This window comes from Nelumbo nucifera, chromosome 2, assembly GCF_055504915.1.
Source record: "Nelumbo nucifera cultivar China Antique chromosome 2, China Antique-T2T, whole genome shotgun sequence".
NCBI lineage: Eukaryota > Viridiplantae > Streptophyta > Magnoliopsida > Proteales > Nelumbonaceae > Nelumbo > Nelumbo nucifera.
In genome coordinates, this window is record NC_142650.1 from 97,561,551 (window position 1) to 97,576,360 (window position 14,810).

At 42.4% G+C, this 14,810-nt stretch overlaps 1 pseudogene; it reads right to left on the reverse strand.

Moving 5' to 3' along the window:
* Positions 1 to 13,821: 13,821 nt before the first annotated feature.
* On the reverse strand, positions 13,822 to 14,604 carry LOC148802590 (glucan endo-1,3-beta-glucosidase, acidic pseudogene; annotated as a pseudogene).
* Between the last annotated feature and the right edge of the window lie 206 nt (positions 14,605 to 14,810).

Genomic DNA, 14,810 nt, shown 5'->3' on the forward strand with positions numbered 1-14,810 from the left:
GCCCGCTCCGCTTCCTTGTTGATTAGACAAGTCGTCGAGGTGGAGGATCCAGGGCTCCTCGTCCCAGGTCAGTCTTGCTCGAACCAGGACTTGTGCCGTGCTGGTTGAAGCTTCCTCCGCATGCCTGAGCTTGGGTACTTTGGGGGTCATGGTGCTGAACGTGCATTCTGCCACGAAGTCAGCTAAGGCATGGGCCTTAATCATCATCCGAGGTTCCTACCGTATGTCATACTCACTGAGTTCGATGGCCCACTTCGTCAGCCTGCCAGATACCTCGGGCTTGAGTAGGATTTGCCTCCAAGGCTTGTTGGTGAAGACGGTGATGGTGTGGGCTTGGAAGTAGGGACGAAGCTTCCGAGCTGCTGTGACTAGCGCATACACCAGCTTTTTGATCTCCGGATACCTTCTTTTAGCATCCTGCAAAACCTTGCTAACATAATAGATGGGTCATTGGACTCGATCTACCTCTTTTATTAGTACCGAGCTGACTACCTCATCGCTCGCGGAGAGGTACAGCTTTAAAACATCTCCCTCCTCGGGTCAGGTCAAAACCGGGATCCTAACTAGGTATTTTTTTGCTCGTCGAAGGCAAGCTCACATTCTGTGGCCTTGCCTTGAAGAAAGGCAAGCAGAGATCTTCCAATTTGAACATAAACGGCTCAAAGTGGCTATCCTGCCATTTAGTCTCTGAACCTCTTTTACCTTACGAGGTGGTCTCATGTCTAAGATGGCCCTTATTTTTTCGGGATTGGCTTTGATGCCACGTCGATTGACTATGTAGCCCAGGAATTTACCCAAGGTGACACCGAAGACGCATTAGTTGGGATTTAGTTTCATGTTATATTTACGCAAGATTTCAAAAACACTTTGCAAGTCATTCAACAAAGATTTTGAAAACCGGGTTTTTATAACCATATCATCTACATAACATTCAATATAATTACCGATCAACGGCTCAAAAATCCTATTTACAAGTCTTTGAAAGGTCGCCCAGCATTTTTTAATCCGAAGGGCATGACCTTATAACAATACAGGTTGAGCTTAGTAATGAAGGCCGTTTTTTCTTCATCGGTAGGGTCCATCTTAATCTGGTTGTATCCTGAGTATGCGTCCAGAAAGCTCAGCAAATCGTGCCCTAAGGTCGCGTCCACTAGACGGTCGATCTTGGGTAGTGGGAAACAGTCATTCAGGCAAAATTGATTCAGATCGCTATAATCGACGCACATGCGCCATTTACCGTTGGCCCTTTTTACCAAAACTGGGTTAGCTACACAGCTCGGGTAATGGACCTCCCTAATGAAATCGGCTGCAAGAAGCTTCTCGACCTCCTTGTTGACTATCCTTCAACGTTCCGGGGTGAGGTTGCGTTTTTTCTGTCTAACGGGCCTAACTAAAGGATAAGTGTTTAACTTGTGAGTTATAATTTTTAAATCTATGTCGGGCATCTCTGCCGCAAACCATGCAAATACATCTAAATTTTTAATTAAAAAAGCTTACCAGTTGAGAATGGAGTGGTTCCTCGATCGATGTACCGATCTGGAGAGTTTTGGTTGGATCTTCTACTGAGAACGGAATGTGGATCGTCTCTTCTGTTGATGTGGCTCGCTCCTCGGTGTACTCCGTTGGTCGATCGAGTTCAATGTCAGCTGCTAATTTGGCTTTCCCCATGAGGGTGGTGACATAGCATTTGCGAGACTCGAGCTGGTCGCCTCGCACTACCCATACTCCATAGTCCGTAGGGAACTTCATGGCCAAATAGTAGGTGGAAACCACTCCGCGAAGTGTGTGGGTAATGGACCGACCTACTAAGGCGTTGTACGGGGAGGGAGTCGAAACCACCAAGAAAGTGTGATCGAACCTCGCAATGTTAGGCCACGTGTCAACCTCTACAGGTACTGTGGCTTCTTCTCCGATGAAGCCTACTAGAGGAAAATTTGTGGGCTTGAGATCGCCTTCTTGGACCTGGAGCTTGTCGAAGGCGTCCTTGAACAAGATGTCAGCTGAACTACCCAAATCTACCAGGACGCACTTTACTTCAAAGTCATTTATTCTCAACTTTATGACCAGTGCATTGTCGTGGGGGTACTGAATCCTGTGCTCATCACATTCCAGTTCATGAACCGATGTTTTCCTCGCTGCTGAGGTGCAGCCCGTGTGGATGAACCCACCAGTAATCATGTTGCTTTATCTACGGATTGGTCTTTCTTCTGGTAACTATCTCTACGGCTGCTCACTATGCCTGCTGCTGGACTCGGGAACATTTCTCCTTTGCTCCCCTTGTCGATCTGTCTAGCGATCTGTCGAGTTTCTATTTTCTTTTTGTACAAAATTTTATAAATATCCACGACGAATGATCTCTTCGGTCTCGTCACAGAGATTTCTATAGTTTTCGGTACTATCACCGTGGTCTTTATGAAAATGACAGTATACATTTTTATTTCTAGTGGCAGGATCTCCCCTCAACCGAGGTGGCCACTTCACATAGGAGGCGTCTTTGATTGCCATAAGAATCTCTCCCCGCTTCGCATTGAGGGGCGTGTAGCTTGTCCTTTCCACCGGCAGAGTTCGGGAATGCCGACCTGACTTATGGGATTGTGAAGGAGATCAGCTCCCAGACTTGTTTCCTCCCCTAGTCGAGGACTTGCTTTTTCTTCATTTATTGCCACTGTTATTCGAGTTGTCACCTTCTCTTTTACTTTTCTTCGTTGGATTTTCGCTCTTCTGGTTCATCTCCTCTTCTATCCCGATGAACTGGTCGGCGAGCTTAAGGAATTCAGTGATGTCCTTGGGCTTGTTGGCCACCACGTGCCACTTGAATTCCCTCTGAGTAATTCCTCTCCTTGATGTCGTGAGTCTTATAGCGGGATCCTTGTTGGGGATGTGTAAACAGGTGTCATTGAAGCGTTTTATGTAGCTTCGGATTGACTTCCTTTCTCTTTGGACTATGCTGAGGAGGCTTTCTTGAGACCTCGGGCACTTCTTACTGGTGATGAAGTGCAAGGTGAACATCTGCACGAACTGCACCCGGCTTTTGATCGTCCTTGGTGTGATGTTCCTGTACCATGTGCAAGCTACCCCTTTGAATGTGGTGGAGAAGGCAACGCATATGCAGGACTCGTCAGCCCCAGCTAGATGCATCTGGGACTAGAATGAGTCCACGTGGTCATTTGGATCGAACGATCCATCATACTTGTCCAGCGGAGGCAGTTTGAATTCCTTCGGCATTGGGGTTGCCAGAAACTCAAAGGACAAAGGGGATGACATGGAGAGGTAGGGAGCGGTCTTTGTGGCTTTTGGGCTCGCCTCCTCTTTACCTTTTAGATGCTCAGGTTGACTAGGACCGGCGAGCTGGCTTGGAACTGCAGTTCAGCATGCCTTAAGATGCCTTCTTTGCTGCTTCTTGACTGGCTCCGCATAGGTGTTGCTGACCTCTATGTGGTCGGGTATCGTCCTGGCACGGAGTGGCTCGGACTATTGATGCTGGCTGCCGTGAATGGAAGGGCCTCACCTGGAGTCCGTGACCAGAACCCCGAACCGGTTCCCTGCAAGCGAACCTTCATGATGCGAGGGCCGGGGTGAAATGGCTTTGGCGGGTTGAGTGTCTCCCGATCTGTTCACGTTCCGCGAGGTGGGAAGAGTGACTTGTTTGTCCCTCTTGCTGCGGGACGAGACCTAGCTCCCCAGAGGATGTGGATGTTAGACAGTTTTGTATGCCCTTAGCTTCAATCAGAATGATGTACTTTATGAGTTTATTGTAAATGAATAAAGATGCATATTTGATTCATGTTCCCTTGGTATGTTTCTGTGTAATACCCTTAAACTGGACACTTAATGAGACTCGTGTTAGTTTAGAATGTTCACAGCCGGTGGGTCGGTCTGGGGAGACCTATCCTGACAAGGCTGACACTGTAGTGCCACCAAGTCGGTTGGGGTGGCTTGTCTCAGCTGCCAGGGTGAGACCCTAGGCACATACAGTGTAGGATTAATTGAATCTTTGAACTGGACCAGATTTCCAGTATTGCCCTGGACCTTGGAGATTGATGGGCAAAACTGGAAAGTTACACCCGACCCCTAGACTCGATTATGATACTACACTAGGTGTCGGATTGGGCTGTCTTTGATGTACCAATCAGTGAGATCCTTAGCGGGGGTCAAAACCTAGGTATGTTGGGACAGTCCGAGAATTCATCTGAGTGGGTGATCAGAGTGACAGGATCAGCCCCTTTGTCGGACAAAGGTAATGATCGGGGATGCACTCTCACTGATGGAAACCAAGACTGCCGGCAGCCGATTTCAACCGTTGAGATTTGTTTTGCAAAATATATTTTATATAAGATATAAAAGTATATATGTATGGTTTCTAAATTGTTTGCAAGAAGGTTTTAATTCCCGGGATCCATAAAAGTGGAGAGTGCAACACTGTTCCTTGCAGCCGAGGGAGAGGTCCTCTCTTGTCGGGCAGTGTATGATCATTATGGGCTGAGAGGTTAAGTGTAAGACCATTGAGGATAATGCCTGATGGGCTAATCTTGCATCTGCCCACAGTCCCTGGGTGTTACAAGGTGGCTTGGCCCAGGGACCACTTAGTGTAAGTGTTGGGCCCATAGAGCTCATTTGATGGGTTTCAGGGGGTACACTGTCTTCAGCAGTGCATTCGGCTAGGCCTTGTAACAAAGGCTGGGCTGAACCCATGTGGCTGATGTGTAGATCAATGCTTGGGTCCCACGCCATACAAGGAAGCCCAACTGGGCAGCAATTTGGAAGGTTTTTGAGTACATAACCTTAATGGGCCTTAAGCCCATTTCGAACTGGGCTGATTTGATCAGTCATTTAAAGGGGGCGAATTCTGAAGTGGGTCAGCTAAAAGGATTGGGCTTAGACCCTATCCACTCAGAGAGTCCAAGATCTAAATAAGATTTAGATCTGGAAACCTCCTAATTAGATTAGGAGACAGCTGATCTGATTTGCAGATAAGATAAGGATTATCCCTTATCACTAAGGGACTTCTAACCCAAATATGATTTGGATTAGCAACTCCTAATCTGATTAGGTGCTGATCCCTTTGAGATTATAAAAGGGGAAGGGGGCGGCAGCCTTTTACATCATCAACATCATTCTTCTCTTAAAGAAAGAGAGATTGAGAGATTTCCTACATACTGTGAATTCTCTCCTGCCGCCACCTTCCTGCCATTGCCATTCCTTCAGTTCGATCTCCAGTTCTTGGGAGCAATCAAGATTGGATCTTGATTTCAATCTTTTGGGAAAAGATTGATTGGAGCTGTACTCACAAGCCGTCTAGTTGATTCTTGCGAAGGGTCAAGTTCTTTTGAAGAACATTGCTGATTCTGCTCCATCATTCACTGCGCCATCTTCAGTGGGAGCAGATTTTGGATCCTTCCTTGGGCGTGAACACCTCCATTGGGAGATAGTATTTCTCCGTATCAGGTATAATCCTCTCCCACTCCTTTTGGTTCAGATCTGGTTCAGTTTATGGTTCAAGATTGATCCTTGAAAATATGATTTTCTAAATGGGAGAGATAAAATTTTTGAAATTCGCCCCTTATTCCGCAATCTTTGGGCGTCCATAGGATGGATCTCTCATCCCTTCAGTGGAACCTGGGATGCCTCTCCCCAGCGAGGAGGGTGAGTGTTCTGACGATGGGGCTGATTCTGTTGCGTTACCGGGTGCCGAGGCGGAACCGGCTGCTGATTTTGCTGCAGCGGAGAGAACTGCTACTGGTACTGTTGCTGATAGAACTGATGAAATACATGCTGCTGGTATAGTTGATACTACCAGACCTACTGCATTTTGACCTGAATGGCCCAAACACAGTGTACCACAGACAGTTTAGTGAACGTCGCGTCGACTACAGGAGGGAGTGGCGCATTCACTTGTGTGGTCGCTTGGGGCGCGGTCAATGTTGGAACCCCAATTGTGGTAAGCGGGATGGTGAACTGATCGATGCAGACAAAAGGGAACTGAGGCTGCCCCCCGGAGACGTTCATCTCGTTGTTTTGTCCGGTGTTGTTGGAGGATACCATGGATCAGAGTCTGTGATTGTTTGTGGAAAGAGGCTTTTTGTAGCGAGTTCCCACAGATGACGCCAAATGATGAAGCGCGATCTGACTGCTCACTGCTGGAGGTGATCTGGCTTCCAATAAATGGCAGACTTGGTCGATCTGCAAAGGAAGAATCAGAGAACCTGGGGTTGTTTGCCAGGTGAGGTCACTCCGATACTTAAGTCAGTATACTTGGTTGCGAGCTGAAAAGCTTTAGAGTGTAGAGAGCTAGAGAGCAGAGAAATCACACGTACCTTGGACCTCCGGGGATAGAGCCTTTATATAGTGGAGTCCTCGCAGGTTTCGCGGAGCGGTTCCGAGATCCTCGTCACGATGAGATCCGTTTCCACGTTAATGGAAGATAACTGATAGGGCTTATCAATTCTGCCCGAACTGGGCGGGGTGGTATGGAAGTAGTGCTCCCTACAGAAATTGAAGTACTTTCTTTAAGAATCTTGCTAGAAGCAGAAATCCTAGAAGGTTCGCCCACATGATGAAGCTCGATTGACAGCCTTGACACATCTATAGGTCTACAAAACGTCAAAGACACACGCTTTTAACAAGTAGGTTCACCCGCGTGATCTCCATCCTGTTGATCTTCCTTCCCTGAGCAAAGTTGTAGGCATGTTGGAAGATGATATTGAACTTCTACAAATGCCACCCAGACCCTTTCTATCTCCACCAGAGCTGCCCATTGATGATACTTCTTTTGATACAAGTCATCTACTACCCTTATTAAAGTAAAAGAAAGCTAAGCATAATGTTATAGACCTTAATTATCCAATATTATTATAACTGCATGTATTCTTTTTAGCTTAACTTCATTGACAGGCCAACAGATCAAATGGTTGATCTTGTTTGTTACAGTATACAATCTATTCATCTTGGTGATTCAAGTGATGTCCCAACAAAACCCACGGATCAGGGCTGCTCAAGTATTTGTATCAATAACAAATTAATATTGATTTAAGTCAACTAAGTGGTGCATCAAATTTAACATAACTGTCAGGGAGTTCAAAATCCAAATGGCATGCATAGTTTCTTTTGTAGGCTTGTGATTTCATGTGTATTCACCATAGTTTTGCCATGTTAAAATAAGATAAAACAAGTACTGTTGAACCTAAAGTAAAACAAACAGAGGAAGAAAGTACATTTATGCTGAAACAGAGTAGATTTGCTCTTTTGTGGTAGCCAGTCTTTTTAGGGATTCAAAAAACCAATTTTTTTCTTCTTTTTTTCTTCCTGAAATCTATGCTTTAATTCATAGTTCTTTACATCTTCTATTCAATAGGCAAGATATAAGAAATCCTTATAATTAATTAATATATGAAGTATATCGAAGCTCCATCTAAACTCACTTCCAGCACAAAACTCATCCCAATGGCCGATACTGGCTTTGATACTTTTAACCTTCAAAGCAGGCGGGCCCTATCTCAGCCCCACTGATTATTTCAATTTGGTTCCTGCTAGTTCAAAGAAAGGTAATTTGTTGAATGAGTACAAATACAAATGCCCTTGTATCTCATTGGATGTTTGAAACTGTGGCCGTTTTTTAAAAAATGGGGTAACATTGGATCCACATAGGTATTGCAATAAATGTCCATGTATCTCATTGTTTGATTCAGCTGATTATTAAAAAATCAGGCATGCCTCAAAAATCAGGACCCCACTGGTGCATCGGTGAATCGTTTTCCCCAACGGTTGACTGATGTATATCTTATATGGTGCTTACCTGTCAATACATACATAAAAAATAGTGATAAAAATCACCTTACCAAGCAGCATAGTGTTACTCACCGTTAACGTTGCAGAAGCGTTTTTTTTGTAAAAAACAGGTTTTGGAATCATGGGCGTTTTTTCTTGAATATCAATCCCAAAAAGCGCCCATGCTTCCAAACACCATGATATACAGTGCATACAAGGTTTTGCATTCGACATAAAGAGGCAGAAAAGGCTGTGGGGTGTTTCTATAGTTTCTCTGCTCAAGTCAAGTCAATCGTTGGTACAAAAAAAAGAAAAAAGAAAAACAAATGAAGTGACAAAAAAGTCAGGTCAATCGGTTGCATCTCCTTGCCTATTGGACGGGCTGACGGGGACCTCCAAAGACTTTCATATATATAGTGATCCAGTCAAGTCATCTCCTGAATGCAAGTCAATAAAGACAATTCCTAATCCCAGTGATTCCAATGGCATGGAGGAACAATCTGACTCTTACCCGCCAAGCGTGGAAAGTGGAAATTTTCTCATTTATGCTCTCATAAGGAAAGTGGAAACACATTGAACAATAATTTGAAGATGGACAGGATGCGAATGAACAAACGCGCTAGAATGCAGAATGAAAGTTCATCCGTGATTTAACTGATCTCGGTTTTCTTGAACGCCTTGACAGAGGACTCTGCTCCACCTCTTGGCTTGAAAATTTCCCTCACACTCATGTAAAGCACCTGAGAAGAAACGATTATCCGCTCGTTGCAATCTATACCTCTTATTTCAAGAAATCCAATAGAAAAAAATTTAGATTTGAAGCAGCCTGGACTAAGATATCTGATTTCAATACTAATGAAGCGCGATCTGACTGCTCCCTACTGGAGGTGATCTAACTTCTAATTAACGGCGGACTAGGCCGATCTACAAAAGAAGAATCAGAGAACCTGGGGTTATTTGGCTGGCGAGATCGCTCCGATGTTTAAGTTAGTATACTTGGTTAAGGGCTGAAAAGGTTTAGAGTGTAGAGGGCTAGAGAGCAGAGAAATCACGCGTACCTTGGGCTCCGGGGGTAGAGCCTTTATATAGTGGAGTCCTCGTGGGTTTCGCGGAGCGGTTCTAGGATTCTCGTCACGATGAGATTCGTTTCCGCGTTAATGGGGGATAACTGATAGGGCTTATCAATTCCATCTGAACCGGGTGGGGAGGAGATAAGGCTTACCGTTACGAGGCATGATCCTGTGAGGCTCGGGATCTGATGGCTAGATCTTCGGGGTTGCCATGTAATGGTCTGCTAGTATTACCCGAGCTACTACTCTTTAGATCTGACCTAGGGTGAATGCCGAAGTGCCTTGGGACTGTGGTGGTCTTGATGCGACCTTACACCGAGGTGAACTCGTCCTAAGGTGGTTTGATTATCCCAGCTCAACCTGTTGCGGACTTGGCATGTTGGGCTGAGCTGTCATCTTACTAGTTAGGTCGTGTCCACATTTCCCCGCTTTACTACGACTGGCCAAATCACCCTTCATCAATTGCCCCCCACTCCCCGAGCCAGGGGTCCCGACCCAGTGCGGGGAGTTCATGATGAGCCAAGTCGATTTGGCCCGAGGTCCAGGCAGCTTGTCGGACGAATCGCTGGTCGGACCTGTTCGGCCACCTGGGTCAACTAGGAACAACCCAGGTCGCGTCTGGTCTACGCGCGAACGTCACGCGATCTACAAACTCCGCAGATGTCAAAAAACGCGCTAAATTGATTTCAACCTCAGGGTCGCGTAGCCGGTTTTCCTAGGAGCCATTGGATTGTTTTGATCTCGATAGTTGATTTTCGGACATAGCAGGTATAAGTAGGGGGCCCGAGACTCATTACTTCGCCACAAATTCGCAAGTCTTCGTTCTGAGGTCGCGTTGGAGTCTTTTAGCTCGCTACTTCCTTCTTTGTATTCCGAGGTCGTTTTACTCTTGTTGAGTTCATGTTTTCCTTAGTTTGTTCTCCTATGTTTTTTAATCATGTCTATCTCTAGTATAGATAGGCTCTTAGGTGACTCTAGTGAGGTCAAGAGTGCCGAGGTACAGTCAGCGGCCCCTGCTGGGGAGGTCAGCTCATCGCTGGGCAAGTCTTAGGTGTTAGGGAGTTCAAAATCCAAATGTCATGCATATTTTCTTTTGTAGGCTTGTGATTTCATGTGTATTCACCATAGTTTTGCCATGTAAAAATAAGATAAAACAAGTACTGTTGAACCTAAAGTAAAAGAAAGAGGAAGAAAGTACATTTATCCTGAAACAGAGTAGATTTGCTCTTTTGTGGTAGCCATAGAGTGTTTTTAGGGATTCACAAAACCAATTTTTTTTTCTTCCTGAAATCTATGCTTTAATTAATAGTTATTTACATCTTCTATTCAATAGGCAAGATATAAGAAATCCTTATAATTAATTAATTAATTAATATATGAAGTATATCGAAGCTCCATCTAAACTCACTTCCAGCACAAAACTCATCCCAATGGCTAATACTGGCTTTGATACTTTGAACCTTCAAGGCAGGCGGGCCCTATCTCAGCCCCACTTCATTGCTCCACTAGTCTAGGCTTAATATCGCAGAAATCATAGCTTGGTTTAGCATTATGCCATTTTTAAGGCAGGGTCCGGTTAGACTATGGGACATTGCCAAATGTTTAATATCGTTCTAATTAATATATAGAGTTATAAACAGTAATTTAAATACTTGATGTATTTGTTACCTCAACTAACTTATAAATAGAATGTAATGCTTCGATTATTTCAATTTGGTTCCTGCTAGTTCAAAGAAAGGTAATTTGTTGAATGAGTACAAATACAAATATATGCAGAGTGCAAATATAGGGGATGTTTGAAACTGTGGCCGTTTTTTAAACAATGGTGCAATATTGAATCCACATAGGCATGTTAACAAATGCCCATGTATCTCCTTATTTGATTCAGCTGATTATTAAAAAATTGGGCATGCCTCGAAAATCGGGACCCCACTGGTGCATCGGTGAACCGTTCTCCCCAATAGTTGACTGATGTGTATCTTATAAGTTGCTTACCTGTCAGCACGTACATGAAAAACAGTGATAAAAATCACTTTACCAAATAACACAGTGTTGCTCACTGCCTACGTGGCAGACGCGTTTTTTTATAAAAAACAGGTTTTGGAAGCATGGATGTTTTTTCTTGAAAATCAGTTCCAAAAAGCGCGCACGCTTCCAAACACCATGATATTATTAGAAAATTTATTATAATAATAATAACACTCAATAATTAAATACTGATTATTAATAAGAATATAAGAAGATAATCATCACCATTATAAATTAAAAACAATATTAATCTTTAATTAAATAATTAAGTAAATATTACATTTTGATTCATCTTTAAATTTTTACTGTAAAAATTTTGATTATAATAATTATTTCGAAAATAAAATCAGAAATTAAATACTTAATAATAACAAGAATAATTAATTAATTAAATATCATAATACAAATAATCTTTAAAAAATAAAGAAATAATAATAAAAAGTTAGATAGCTTTTGCTTAAACAAAATAAAAATTATCAAAAAATACTAACCCTGTACTTCTCTAGTAAAAGGCATTAAAGACTGCAGTGGCAAGCCTTAAATTGCAACCATAGCATCCATGATCCTTCTGACATACCAGTGGGGTGACACTTCGACTGTTCAAGACAACTTTTGAATCATTGTTGATCCAAACGGTCGGATCAATCGGCCCGGAAACCATCGTGGGCAATCAGTTTGTTTCATCTCTGACCACTATGGCTGATGTAATAAGACGACATGATAGATTTGCTACAAAAATCCCAACAAAGCTCATAACCCTTATAACCTTTAGGGTCTGTTCATTTTTTGGTCAATGGGATTTTGGTCCCCATCGACCAAGGATTCCGGCTTCAGTCAGGGCAAAGCCTGTTCCACCAACATTTACAGCCTTGTGTTGGGAATATCTCCATAGTTACGTGATTTATTTCATGGGAGATATTCTCAATGTAAGGTTGCATGGGGCTGTTTGAACGGTGCAAGCACCAACTTGCCCTGATAGAACCCGAACTCTTGACCAAGAAGCCTATGTTCATTTTTCAGATTTATGCGGGGATGGGGGAAAAATTTAGTTTCTTGAGTATATGCCCATCTCATAGGTGAGTAAATAACTTTCCCACTTGAGGAAAAGTTGCCAACACTTGGATGGGACAAAAAAGCGCCCCTTTTATATAATAATTGATTTTTATGGCTAAAATGGTCACTGTCTTATTTACCTAGGAAATAAAAGAACATAGAAAACACACACTTGAATAAGTGCATTTACCCGGATAAGTGCAATTCAACACTATGGAGAACACTCACACTAATAATATCTGGTCCGAATGAATTGGATACAAAATCATGGACACGGCAATCGAGAATCTCGTCTGAGGTCGATCAATCAAAAAAAAGGCCGTGGTGGCAAGCTTTAAAATTTAATCATAAATGTCAAATTGGAGTCATTGTTGATTGGACGATTAAACAAGAGAATTTTGAGTTAAAATTTTGTCTATGGACATGGACTGAGATGAAGAGTCAAGTGAATGTTGTTCAAATCTGAGAAAGAATTTATTGATCTTGGTTGTCTAATTCTATTTATCCAAGGCCATTAGAAACGGAGTCTTAGCATTTTTATGATTAATTGTTGTAGATTCATGGTGGGATTTTGGGGTTTGATTGTATGTTAATATCCTTAAAGAAATTGATGTGTCAGATTTGATTTCAGGGAGTTAAGGTTTTTGAACATTGTGTTGATCGAGACCATTGGACGTGTAACTAAGTTATAGTTTCCTTTGTCTATGGATCATATTTGATTTAAAGCCTATGTTGTGCCATATGTTAAGGATCAACTATAAAGTTGAACAAGTAAAGATAGAAATTAAAATTATGGCTCAGATTGGGAAGAGTGCAAATACAAGGTTTAGAAATATCGTATACAAGATTTTGCACAAACATATTTGCATTTACAATCTTCCCAAATTAAGTCTAATCACTCCTTTTTAGTGCCTTTCAACACACCAATATATGGAATCATTTGTATCGATGGTACAGAATAGTATGGTTATCATCTAATTAAAGTTAGTTAAAATTATTATCTAAAACTCAAGTTCACTTTTCTATCATTCTTTAAGTTAACCTAACTTTCTGATACCCCAAAGTAGACCTGGCAATTTGCTTCTAATCAGGTCAAGATACTTTCGGGTCCGTTTCAGGTCGACTTGGGTTAACAAATGTTTAAATGTTCAAGGTAAGGTTGACCCATGGGTTAATTTCAAAAACTAAAGAACACAAATACATGGAAAATGCTAAAATTAAAGGAATTAATCTTAAAATTCCAAATTAAAAAAAAAACCTTGAAAATTCAAAAAAAAAGATCAAAGAATTATCAATAAAAAATAAAGACTAAAGAGTCAAAACTTATAACAACACATAAATAGTCCCTGTTAGACCTGACAATCAGGTTAGCAGGTTGACCCATGACCCAACCTGACTTACCAATCAACCAGTATGATATACATGTTAACTAATCAGGTGATATTTATCAAAATTTACAGGGGTTTGATACTTTGAATGATCAAAGACCTTCTGGTGTGGTGTCTTTCTGTCAGCATAAATTTTTCCTTATTTATAATATATATACATTCTGTTAAGTCAACGTTATTTAGCATAATAGAATTGATGCACATGTGCCATTTTTATTTTTTAATGACGAAACTAACCTTAACCAACCAGTCTAATCTATTAACAAATTTTTATGCCACAATAAAAATACCTCTGACTTATTTCTATCCCTTATTTCATTGCATATAATCAGAAAAATTGAATACAATTTCAGATAATAACCCGAATTAACCACAGTCCACAGACATGCGATTGTTTAGGGAATAATATTATTTAATCAGAGTTTTTATTGTCCTTGTGGAAGGATACAAGCATGCGAGGAAATAAACTTCATTCAACAAGATGAAAAATGCGTAACATGTACAGCAGGACCGACCTCTTAAGAAAGGCTGATGTGATACTTGGGCAGTTTGTTTGGAAAGAAAAGCCCAAAATGTTTCTCCCTCTCATCTTCACCCTTCTGGTTCTCATCAAACATTGCAAACAAGTAAGTTTCAATAGTCTTTCCAGGCCTTTTGGGAGTACCCTTTCCTGAGTTCACATGTTGAATCAGGTTGGAGTAGTACTTCTGTGCATTTTCTGTGGTTGATATGGAGTCACCTGCGTTTGGCCAACCAGTTTCAGATACAACAATCTCCAAAGAGGACCCTCCCTCCTTCTCAAGAGCATAATAGAAACCATCAAGCATGGCATCGAAAAGGTTCTGGTATCCGATTTCATTCACTGTTGGGGATGTAAAGAAGACGTATTCAGACGGAATCTGAGCTTGATTGCTCAGATAAGCGAAGAAGGGATACACATTAGCAAGCAGTGGTGCTTGTTTCTCGAGCAAGAAGGCAACGATTTCCCGCATGAATGGCCGAATTTGAGAATTGAACACGGAATTCCGAGGAGGGTAGGTTGCAGAAATGTGCCCAGAGAAAACTGCAGTTGACACCTTGATTTGGTCTTGTAAACCAGCGGTTTCAAGCGCCCTGTAAATGTTCTTCATTGCAGGCAGGACATACTCCCACTCGGCCATGGTCACTTCATTGCCAACTGCAATATACCTGAATCTGATATCATTTCTGCTGGCATTCACATATTTATAGACCCAGGAAAAGGATGGTGTAGGGTCGTTTGATGCGATGTTTTTAAGTTCCCCATTTGGGATGCCAAGCATGACAGCTGTAATGTCATGTAGGTAGATGTGGGTAGGATTCTTGTGTATAGGAGATCTGAATTCTGTTATCGATACACCGATCGGCAGCGCACTGCGGCACAGTTATAGGCAGTAGCACGCACAGCAGGCCGCACAGCAGCAGGCACCGCCGCACAGCAGCACGCGCCGCCCGATAGCACGCAACATGCACCGCCTGGCAGCACGCA